This window comes from Lucilia cuprina, chromosome 3, assembly GCF_022045245.1.
Source record: "Lucilia cuprina isolate Lc7/37 chromosome 3, ASM2204524v1, whole genome shotgun sequence".
Taxonomy (NCBI): Eukaryota; Metazoa; Arthropoda; class Insecta; order Diptera; family Calliphoridae; genus Lucilia; species Lucilia cuprina.
In genome coordinates this window covers 3,969,531-3,982,415 of record NC_060951.1, presented here as the reverse complement: position 1 = coordinate 3,982,415, position 12,885 = coordinate 3,969,531, and the positions used below count along the sequence as shown (strand labels likewise).

General features: G+C 24.1%; 1 protein-coding gene across 2 annotated transcripts in view; it reads left to right on the top strand.

The window, feature by feature from the left end:
• LOC111687596 (fasciculation and elongation protein zeta-2) overlaps positions 1-12,885 on the top strand; it is a 42,378-nt gene that overhangs the window by 28,119 nt on the left and 1,374 nt on the right. The gene's annotated exons all lie outside the window — the stretch shown is intronic.

Genomic DNA, 12,885 nt, shown 5'->3' with positions numbered 1-12,885 from the left:
TAGTTACATTTTATGTTGCTTTTGTTTAAAAGAATTGTTGAGCTTTATTTTTCTTTAAACGGTTTTTGAGGAACCGGTTCATTTTTTCTGTATAGAACGGGTTTTTAATTTATTCGTTAAAATTTTTTAGAAAAAATTTCATATTTTGTTTAAAATTACTTTAAATTTGAAAATTTTTCAAAAATTTTCCGATTAATCGTTAATTTTTGTGAGCGGTTTAACGAATAATCGTTAAATTTTAGGGTTTTTAGCTAATTTTAGTTAAATTTTATGTTGGTTTTGTTTAAAAGAATTGTTGAGCTATATTTTTCTTTAAACGGTTTTTTAGAAACCGGTTCATTTTTTCTGTATTGAACCGGTTCTAAATTTATTCGCTTTAATTTTTTATAAAAAATTTCATATTTTCATTAAAATTACTTTAAGTTTAAAGAATTTTGAAAAATTTTTCGATTAATCGTTTATTTTTGTGAGCGGATTAACGAATAATCGTTAAATTTTAGGGTTTTTAGCTAATTTTAGTTAAATTTTATGTTGGTTTTGTTTAAAACAATTGTTAAGCTATTTTTTTCTTTATTCGTTTTGTTTGAAACCGGTTAATTTTTGTTATTGTGAACCGGTTTTTTAATTATTCGTTAAAATTTTTTAGAAAAAAATTTAAAATTTTCTTTTAATTTTGCTTTAAATTTGTTGTTTATTTTTGGTAAAAACCTAAAAAAAACTTTACATAAATCAACTGTCAAAATCTGTGCTAGTTTTTTTTGGGCTTTTCTATATTTAAAATAAGAAAAACACCCACCTGTCCGCTCACACTTTAAGTTGTTTTGAAAAACACAGGAAAAACAATCTATGAAAATAATGCAATTATGTGGAAATTTAAAGAAAACTTTGAGAATTTTTTTTTAACCAAAAGTTTTAATTAACAAAAGAAATTCTTTTTGTTTTAGAAAGGTTTTTTAAAGCTTTTATTTAATGAAAATATATATTTTTTAATTATTTCTTTAAAAACCTTGAACTATTTCATTTAAATGTGCATTCCTCTCCTCTTGCACTTGATTTATAGTTTTTATAGTTTTTTTTTTGTAATTATTGGCAATCTTTGGCTTATGATTTCATTTTTTAAATTTTCATTTTACACTCTCTCTATTTGCCCTCTCTAAGAAATATTATTTATGTGTACAACAACAACAACCACAAAAAATAAAAACTATGAGAGCAAGAGGAAACGCATTAATTCATTTCGCACTTCGACAACATTGCCCCCATTAGCAGCCGTAAAAATACGACAAACGACAGCGCCTTGTTTTTAGAGAGAGTGTATGTGTGTGTGTAAATGTGTTTAAAAATGATGACAAAATAGGGTAAACAAATAAAACTACAGGCAGAGAAATTATTGGGGTCATTTTTTAAATAAATGACATGAGTTTTTAACTTTTTAAAAATTTTAAATTAATTAAAAAGTTTTGTTAAATAAAATTGAAATTTTTTGTTTAAAAAATTAAAGAAATTAAGAAATTTAATTAAGAAATTTAAGAAAAATTTTTTCTCTGTGTGTTTTTTCTTTTAAAATTTTAATTTTTATATTTAAAAAGACAATTTTTCATTTATGTTTTTCATCGGTGGGTTGTTCTTTTTTTTAAGACTTAATTTTAGCCAAAAATGTTTGTTTGTTGACAGTTATGTTTGAAATGTTTTGGACAAAAACTTAAAATATAAATAAAATTTTGAAAATCAAAACTAATTGCAAAATGTTTTTTTTTTTTTTTTTGTTTTTTTTTTGCCAAATTGTTTATTACACAAAAAAACATTTTGTTTTGATAAACTTTGTCTCTGAAATAATAAAATATAACATTTTCAATCATTTGGCTTTTCTCCAGCAAATATACTAGACATGACCAACACACACACACATGAAAAATTTCTCTATTTCCCTTTTGCTATTGAAAAAACCATAAAAATCTCAAACAAAATATTTATTTATAAAGTATAAATATTTTCTTTATTTCCATTTATAAATATAAAAAAAAATTCTACAAAACTTCATTGTCGTCATAATTTAAAAAGAACTGACTACTGATTTCACAAAAAACAACAACAACATTTTTTTATCGTGTGGGAAACAACATGCACACTAAAGTGTACCATCATAATATTTCCTCTACAAACAAGAATTTATACTTTAAAGAAACGAAAATAAAATCAGAGCTATAAAAGTATAAATTAAACCATTATTATTCGTTAAGGGAATAAAAAAAGAAACCATTAAACGGAAAAATTTTCACAATTTTAAGAAACTAAAACAATTTTAATAAAAATATGAATTCTAAATATAAAAAATTTAAACGATTCAATAAAAAACCGAATAATCGTTAAAAAAAATATTCGAATAATTTAAAAAAATGTATATAAAAAAATGATGAATAATCAATTATACAAATATTTAGAAATTTTTATGAAAAATTTCCTCATTTAAACTCGATTTTTAACGATTATTCGGAAAACCGTTGGCGAAAATAATCGATTAAAAAGAAAATTTTTACATAATTAGGTAAACCATAAAAATATTAGTAAAAATCTAGAATTTTTTCAAAAAAATTTAACGAATAATCGGAAAACCGATTAACCGAATAAAAAAATTAATCGAATAATTTGAAAAAAATTATGTAAAAAAATAACGAATAATCAATTATACAAATATTTAGAAATTTTTATGGAAAATTTCAAAATTTAAGCACAATTTTTAACGATTATTCGGAAAACCGTTGGCAAAAATAATCGATTAAATGGAAAATTTTCGTATACATAAGTAAAGCATAAAAATATTAGCAAAAATCTATAATTTTTTTCAAAAAATTTTAACGAATAATCGCAAAACCGATTAATCGAATAAAAAAATTATTCGAATAATTTGAAAAAAATTATGTAAAAAAATAACAAATAATCAATTATACAAATATTTAGAAATTTTTATGAAAAATGTCCTTCTTTAAACTCAATTTTTAACGATTACTCGGAAAACCGTTGGCAAAAATAATCGATTAAAAGGAAAATTTTCTCATACTTAGGTAAAGCATAAAAGTATTAGTAAAAATATCGAATTTTTTAAAAAAAATTTCAACGATTAATCGCAAAACCGAATAATCGAATAAAAAAATTAATCGAATAATTTGAAAAAAAATATGTAGAAAAATAACGAATAATCAATTATACAAATATTTAGAAATTTTTATGGAAAATTTCAACATTTAAACTCGATTTTTAACGATTATTCGAAAAACCGTTGGCAAAAATAATCGATTAAAAAGAAAATTTTTACATATTTAGGTAAATCATAAGAATATTAGTAAAAATCTAGAAATTTTTTCACAAATTTTTAACGAATAATAAGAAAACCCATTAAATCTATTAAAAACATGATCGAATAAAAAAATGGTTACTTGAGTAACCGTTTGAGAAAGTATTAGTTTAATTACTGTTTAACCGTTCAAAAATATAGCTGAATATGGTTGAAATTTTTATTTAATTAAATTTAAAGCATTTACCTTCCAATTGAAGCAATTTTGAAATGGTTACTCGAGTAACCGTTTAACAAATTTTAACGAATAATCTTATTAAAAAGTAAGAAAATTAACAGAAATTCTTAAAATATCAATTTCATATGTTTTTCGAAAGTTTGTATATAAATTGGAATGATTTCGGAGCGGTTACTCGAGTAACCGTTTCGCAATTTTAACGAATAATCTTATTAAAAATTAAGAAAATTTGCAAATAATTTTATAAAAAAGTAAGAAAATTAACAGAAATTGATTAGAATTGTATTTTATTTGTTTTTCTAACATTTTTATAGCAAATTTGAGAAATTTTGTAACGGTTACTCGGGTAACCGTTTAACAAATTTAACCAATAATCTTAAAAAAATGCTGGAAAATTTGCAGAAATCATTCAGAATTTGATTCTTTTAGTTTGTAGGGCATTTTTTTGGCAACTACTAAACTTTTTGCAACGGTTACTCGGGTAACCGTTTAACAATTTTAAAGAATAATCTCATGAAAATTAAAAAATCTTTCAGAAATTGTATAGAATGTTCTTTAATTTCTTTTTATAGTATTTTGGTAGAAATTTGTGGATTTTTTAAACGGTTACTCGGGTACCCATTTAACAATTTTAACGAATAATCTTCAGAAAATGCTAGAAATTTTGCAGAAATTTTGCAGAAATTGTTTAGAATTTTAATCTTTTAGTTTTTAGGGCATTTTTTGGCAACTACTAAACTTTTTGCAACGGTTACTCGGGTAACCGTTTAACAATTTTAACGAATAATCTTATAAAAACTGCTGGAAAATATGCAGAAAATTTTTACAATATTATTTCGTTTGTATTTTATTGTATTTTTATAGCAATTTGAGCTATTTTGAAGCGGTTATTCGGGTACCTAGTTAACAATTTTAACGAATAATCTTATGAAAACTTAAGAAAATTTACAAAAATTATTTAAAATTCTATTTAACTTGTTCGCAAAACATTTTTATGGCAAATAGTGTACATTTTTGGACGGTTACTCGAGTAACCATTTCAATGGTTATTCGAATAATCGTTGAAATTTTTATTTAAATTATAGAATTTGTTATTGTTTTACGTAAAATTAAAAATATTGTAATATTTTGTTCGATTTGTGGTAAAATTAAAAGAATTTGTGGAAAATTAAGATTTTTTGAAAATTTTTTTAAATTTTTTGGAAAAATTTCTTGCTTTTACTTTTCTGCTTTATTTTAGGAAATGCATTAAAAATTGTTACTTTGCACTTCTTTTTCTTGTGTGAATATGAATATTATTTGTTTATTTTTTCATTTTTTTTTTTTTTAATTTTTCATATGAACAATATTTTTCATTAAATTTTCTTGTGAATTGTTTTTTTTTTTCTTCTCTGGTATTAATCATAGAGATTTTGTTGTTTTTTAGTTATTGTTGTTGTTGTGATATAATACAAACATTTATGAGATAATTCATATTTCTTTTCTATTTTAGTTTCATATTTTAGTTGATTCTATTTCTATTTTTATCAAATATAAATTTTCTAAACATTTTTCAGCACTTTCATTAATTATTTAGTTTTTTTTAAACATATTTTAGTAATTAAGATTTTTCTCTATATTAAACTAAAGTTCAAAATGTTATCTTTAAAATGTGTGAGTTTGAAATTTGTGAGAATTTTTTTTTGGGGGGATTTTACAAAACAATAACCTTGAGTTCAAATTACAAAATGTTTTTTAAGTCATATTTATAAGTCATAAAAAATTGATAATCTTAGAAAATTTGGTCATTTTCAATACAAGTTTTAAAAGGCCTCAATGACGTCGTTTGTGTCTTCCAAAATAAGTCACATTTATACGAAAAAAAAGAAACTATTTGTCATAAATATTTAAGTAAAACAGCAAATTGACAACAATTTTGAATTGCAGTAGTGGGCAATTGACACACACACACACTCATGCAACCTCTGCTTAAAAACTAGTCATAGATTCCACTATAGTTTTATTATTTCTACTTAACTACATTATTTTTCTGTTACCAAAATGTCGCGCCACATGTATGAGAGAAAAAAGTGGTTATAACTATTTATGGGAAAAGTATATGTGCATGTACTGGCTAGAAACAAGCTAAAATGTAATTTTTGCCTCAATGCAATTCTTAAACTTGTAAAACTTAATATGGTTATTTGTCAAGAAAATAACAACAACAACTAAACTAAACATTATTTACCACTAAAACTTAAAAAAACACACAAAAACCAAAAAAAAACTTTTAAAAATGATGTAATTTTTTTTGGCATAAAATATCAAGAAAATTGCAAATTGAAATTTTCAATAACAAAAATATACACGAAGAACACTTTTAAACACCATAAAACTTATTGTTTATCAGCAAAAACTTCTCAAATTTTCATTTTCTGCAAAAAAATTAACGGTTACTCGGGTAACCGAATAACCGGTTACTCGATTAATCATCTTGAAAATTAACAAAAAACATTAAGGAACTAAATATATAAACAAAACTGAAATTTTCCTGAAAAAAAAATTTAACGATTAATCGGTTAACCGAGTAACCGTTTAGGAAAAATGGTCCAAAAACAAAAAATAATTATAAAGATCTGTTTACAAATGTCTAATTATTGCATTTCTAAGTTAAAACAAACTTTAATTTCCATTTTCCTCAAAAAAACTAACGGTTACTCGGGTAACCGAATAACCGGTTACTCGATTAATCGTCTTGAAAATTAACAAGAAAACATTAAGGAACTAAATATATAAACAAAAGTGAAATTTTCCTGAAAAAATTTTGACGATTAATCGGTTAACCGAGTAACCATTTAGGAAAAATTGTCCAAAAATAGAAAATAATTGGAAAAATATCATAACAAATGTCTAATTATTGCATTTCTAAGCCAAAACAAACTTCAATTTTAAATTTCTACTAAAAAATTAACGGTTACTCGGGTAAACGAATAACCGATTACTCGAATAATCGTCTTGAAAATGAACAAAAAGCATAAAGCAATTAAAGATATTAACAAAAATGAGATATTCGTGAAAAAAATTTAACCATTAATCGGTTAACCTAAATTTTCAAACGGTTACTCGAGTAACCATTTGACAATTTTTTTTAAATTTCCTTAAGAAAATCAAGAGAAAACTGTTAGAAATAGTTATAAATGTTATATGAAACACTTTTTTAGTCAATTTTGTTTAATTACAGACATTTTCAAACGGTTACTCGAGTAACCATTTGACAATTTTTTTTAAATTTCCTTAAAAGATCAAGGGAAATGTGTTAGAAATAGTTAAAAATGTTATAGTAAACACTTTCCTGGTAAATTTTGCTTAATTAGAGACATTTTCAAACGGTTACTCGAGTAACCATTTGACAATTTTTTTAAATTTCCTTTAAAAAATCAAGGGAAATGTGTTAGAAATAGTTATAAATGTTATATGAAACACTTTTTTAGTCTATTTTGTTTAATTAGAGACATTTTCAAACGGTTACTCGAGTAACCATTTGACAATTTTTCTTAATTTCATTAAGAAAATTAGGAGAAAAGTGTTAGAAATAGTTATAAATGTTATATGAAACACTTTCTTGGTAAATTTTGTTTAATTAGAGACATTTTCAAACGGTTACTCGAGTAACCATTTGACAATTTTTTTAAATTTCCTTTAAAAAATCAAGGGAAATGTGTTAGAAATAGTTATAAATGTTATAGTAAACACTTTTTTAGTAAATTTTGTTTAATTAAAGAAATTTTCTAACGGTTACTCGAGTAACCATTTGCAAATTTTTTAAATTTCCTTAAGAAAATTAAGGGAAATGTGTTGGAAATAGTTTGGAATGTTATTGTACACACTTTCTTGGTAAATTTTGCTGAATTAGAGACATTTTTAAACGGTTACTTGAGTAACCATTTGACAATTTTTTAAATTTCCTTAAGAAAATCAAGGGAAATGTGTTGGAAATAGTTTGGAATGTCATTGTACACACTTTCTTGGTAAATTTAGTTTAATTAGAGACATTTTCAAACGGTTACTCGAGTAACCATTTCACAATTTTTCTTAATTTCATTAAGAAAATTAAGGGAATTGTGTTATAAATAGTTATGAATCTTATAGTAAACACTTTCATGGTAAATTTCGTATAATTTCAGAAATTTTCAAACGGTTACTCGAGTAACCATTAAGCAAAATTTTAACTTTTTCAAGATTTTTTGTTTTATTTCTTTAAAAAATGTTAAAATATTAAGTTTTGGGGGTTTGGGTAAAAGTTTTTTTTTTTTTAATAAATTTAACAATTTTTGTTATAAAACTTTTATTTATGTAAAAAAAGTGTTTTTCATAAATTTTATTAATTATGTGTTTTTTTAATATTTTTTTTCAATAATTTTTGCCAAATTTTGCAATAAATTTAAAATGTTTTTTAATTGTTTTTGGAACTGTTTTTGAAAAGTTTTTTGAACAGTTTTTTTTAAACTTTATTTAAGTGTTAATTTTAAAATATATTTTTTTTTTTTTTGTTTTTAAAAGTTTTTTTCTTTGTTGTTTATTGATTTTAGTTTAACCTTTATGCTTTTAGCTTTTATAACTTTATAATATTAAATGGTTTTGTTTGTTTTAATTTAAGTTTTATTTTCCATGTTTTTTTCAAGTATTTTAAAGTTTAAATTGCGGTTTGTTTTTTAGTTAAAGTCAGTCTGTTTAAAAAAACCACATAACGATTTTTTATAAAATATACAAAGTTTTATTAATATTATGGTTTTTTGTATTTGTTTTTGTTTTTTTTATATACAGTATTGTCAGTTTAATGGGTTAAGTATGTGCAACCATGTGCAAATTTTGTTGTGTTTTTGAAATTTAATACATTTTCAAGAGAAATTAATAACAAATATGTAGAAAGAAAAAAAACTTTAAATAAATACCTTTAAAGAAATTAGATAATATACAGAAGAAACTATTAAAATGTTTAAAACAATCTCTTTTCTTAAGTTTTTTAAAATTACAAATTTCATTTGATAAATTCCTTTCTTTCAAAAAACCGGAAATTGTCTTTCACTTACATCGGCATTTGCTTTAAAATTTACTTTTCTATACCCTACATCACTTTAGTGGGGGGTGTATATTGGGTTTGTGCTAATATTTGTCCTATACCCACCTTAAAGTATAACAATCGGCTCAGAATCGTTTTCTGAGTCGATTTAGCTATGTCCGTCCGTCCGTCTGTCCATTTGTCCGTCCATCCATGTAAACCTTGTAATCAAACTTCAGGTCGCCTCCTCCTTAGTCCAGGTGGTGAAAAATGTAGCTGAAGACTTCGCTGGTGATAGTTTCCGGTTACGTCCAGTGAAGAAATTGTGTATTTCTCTGCGATAACCAATCACTCGATCGCATAGCTCGTCAACGTTTTGGCTCGTCGCCATAATGGCACAGTCGTCCACATAAGATAGTGGCGTGGGGAGTTTAGAGAGGTAGAAGTTAAAAAATAGGGGGGAAGATGCCGCCCTGTGGTACTCCCTGTTTAACTCTACGGATTTTGGAACATTTGTCTTTAAACTCAACGAACGACTGACGGCCACTCAGATAATTTACAATCCATCTCTTCGAGTTGTTGGGCATGGTGGACTGCAGGATGTCCTGGAAAAGTGTGGCTGACTTTCGATAAGTCTAGCGCCACTAGGAGCGTCCTTTCACAAGGCCTCTGGTGGTTTAAGCCTTGTGAGAACTGAGTGGTTATGTCGGTTAATGCTTTATTATGACAACTATATCATATTACATTTTTGTCAAAAGGTGTAAGGTATTATATGGTCGACCTTGCCCGATTATAATTTCTTACTTGTTTTATCCTTGAAATTTATTTACAAAAAGACAAAAAACTTAACCCCTGTTTTAATACGCATCACCCTCGAATTTGATATTAATTTTATTACTCTACTACCCCTCTACCCCCCTGCCCCTTAGTTCGTTAATTCAAATCCTTCTTGCTCTCCTTCTCTCTCTCCCTCTCCCTTTCTCTCTTGCTTTCTAATAACGATGACTCAGTCTTAATTTTGATGAGACACGCTAAAGGAAGAAACCCTATAAAAAAAGGAAAAAAACCACAAAAAAAGTGTCCAAAAAGAGACGCCAAATTGGCGCGTGTTGTCAAATATCAATTACAGTTAGAAAAAAACTAACAAATTTCTAAAAGTTTTATAACAAATTTTTTTACTATTTACCTATAAAATTAGTAAAACTATAATAAAAATAAAACTTTTCCCCCCTTAAAATCCAAATAAATATTTTATTACATAAATTCTAATCCAAAGAAAACAAAAACATCAAATTTTTGATAGACATGCGCATTATCAACTAGGGGTGGGGGGGTCGAGGGTAGAAAAGAAAAAACTAAAATCTAAGAAAGTTTTACAAAAATTTCTTACAATTTTTTGTCATTAATAACTTAACAATTTTTCTAAACGATTAAATTTTTTTCTGAAAATTTTCATTAAATTTCTTAACGGTTACTCGAGTAACCATTTCAAAAGTCTTTAATTTTTCTTTAAAATAAACAGAAATCAACTTAAAATGAAATTCCAAACTATAATTGAGCATTTTATTTAAATTTCCCTGACATTTCACATTAAATTTACTAAACGGTTACTCGAGTAACCATTTCAAAACTCTTTCGTTTTTTTGCTTTAAAATAAGCAGAAATCAACTTAAAATTAAATTTCAAACTATAACTGAGCATTTTTTAATTTCCTTAACATTTCGCTTTCAGGACTTATCGGTTACTCGAGTAACCACATAGAAATTTTTCTAGAAATTCGAAAAATACCCACTTTATAAAGTTCTTATGCTAAACTCACAATTTTGTTATAATTTTTGTGCTTTTCTAATGATTTATTAGCGAAAAAACGCATAATTTTCTAAATGGTTACTCGAGTAACCATTTCAAAATTTTCCACATTTTTTTAGAAATTATTAATAACTATTATTATTAATCATTTAAAAAGCATTTTTAATAAAATTTCTTAAATTTTTAACACATTATTTGTGTAACTGTTAAAACCGGTTACCCGAGTAACAATACAAAAAACAAAATTCACTTTTAAATTAAAAAAATATTAGAAGTACTCATAATTAGAAATTTTCAATACTTTTTTGTTAAGTTTTTAATGTTTTGTTTATAAATAAGTGAAAAAAATGTTAATCGGTTACCCGAGTAACCATAGGAAATTTTGCTATATTTTAGAAAATTTTAACCAATTATATCTGAAATTAAAAACAAAAATAAATAAATTAAAATTTTACTTATTTTTCTTTGTTTTTTTTTCAATTTTAAACGATTATTCGTTAGATCAATTATTCGGTTACCCGATTAATCGTTACAAATTTTCTTAGAATTTTTGCAAAAAAATAATATTAAAATTTGATGCCTAAAAAATTCTTAACAATTTTGTTTTATTTTTAAACGATTAATCGCATAAAATTTTAATCGGTTAAACGAATAATCGTTTAAAAATCGAATAATTTAATTTGAAAAATTTATTCTTAATAATTTTAAGAAATTTTAAAAATTTTTCTTTAAATTCTAAACATTTTCTGCTTATTTATAAATGATTAATCGAATAAAAATAAAAATTTAATCGATTAACCGAATAAATAAAAAATTTAATCGATTAACCGAATAATTGTTTAAAAATTCAAAAATTTAATTGCAAAAAATTACAAAATTTTTAGAAATTTACAAAAATTCTTTTAAATTCTAAGAAATTTTTTGTTTATTTTTTTAAACGATTAATCGAATAAAAATTTAATCGTTTAAAGGAATAATCGTTCAAAAATCGAATAATTTAATTTGAATAATTTATTCTTAATAATTATAAGAAATTTTTTAAACTTTTCTTCAAATTCTAAAAATTTTTTGCTTATTTTTAAACGATTAATCGAATAAAAATGTAATCGATTAATTTAATCGATTAAACAAATAATTGTTTAAAAATTTCATAATTTAGATGAAAAAATTTATTCTTAATAATTATAAGAATTTTTTTTAAATTTTTCTTCAAAATCTAAACAATTTTTGTTCATTTCTAAACGATTAATCGAATAAAAATTTAATCGGTTAACCGAATAATTTCCCAAAATATATTTAAATTTTAATTTAAATAAAATTTTTATATTCTTAGACATTTTTTTAATTAAAAAAAAAACATTTTAAAACGATTATTCGTAAAACCGGTTATTCGATTAAATGAATAATCGTTATTTTTTTTTCAAAAAAAAATCAAAATTAAATTTTTTTACAGATTTTACTAGATTTTCAATGAATTTATTAAAAAACACCTTGTTTTTCTTTTTTGATTTATTTCCATTCAAAAACAATCATGACAAATCATGTCAATATTTTATACTGATTATACGAACAAGGATTTCTATTGTTTATACAACAATTGTAAGCTAAACTATTAATATTTATTATCCAAGGTATAAAAACATCAGATATATAGTTTTTATTATTTATTTATTCATAGAAAGAAGCCATACACACACACACACACATCCTTTAAATAACCTTGACCGTATTATCCTTTCTTTCTTATGGTTATTTAAACAAATGGCATTTCTAATGAGTAGTAAATATTAGCAGATATTCTAAATGTTATATTTAAACACGTAAATATGAAAAAAACAACAACAGCAGCAAGAGAAAAAGAAGAAAAATGATGTAATATTGACAATTTTTTTTATTCTTCTATAGAATGATTCTTTGATAATTTTTTTTCTTCATTAACTAGTTAGATGAAATAAAAGTTTTCTTTCTATAATGTGTACTTTTGCTACGGGTGACTAAATTTCTATGACTTTGGAATGTCTATATGGTGTGTAAAAAAACACTAAATGTTTCTAATGAATAGATAATGAGCTTGAGAAAATTGTTAAACAAAAATCTTTAAAGAATATTTGTAGCGGATTTTTAAGATGGGATAAGATATATTCAAACCCATAAATTACATTAGACTATAGTCTAAAGTATAAAGTAGATAAGAAACTAGACTATAGACTTGACTATCGACTAGATTACAGACTAGACTATAGACTAGACTATAGACTAGACAATAGACTAGACTATAGACTAGACTTTAGACTAGACTATAGACTAGACTATAGACTAGACTATAGATTAGATTATAGACTAGACTAGACTAGACTATAGACTAGACTATAGACAAGACTATAGACTAGACTATAGACTTGACCATAGACTAGACTATAGACTAGACTATAGACTAGACTATGGATTAGACTATAGACTAGACTATAGACAAGACTATAGACTATAGACTAGACTATAGACTAGAAT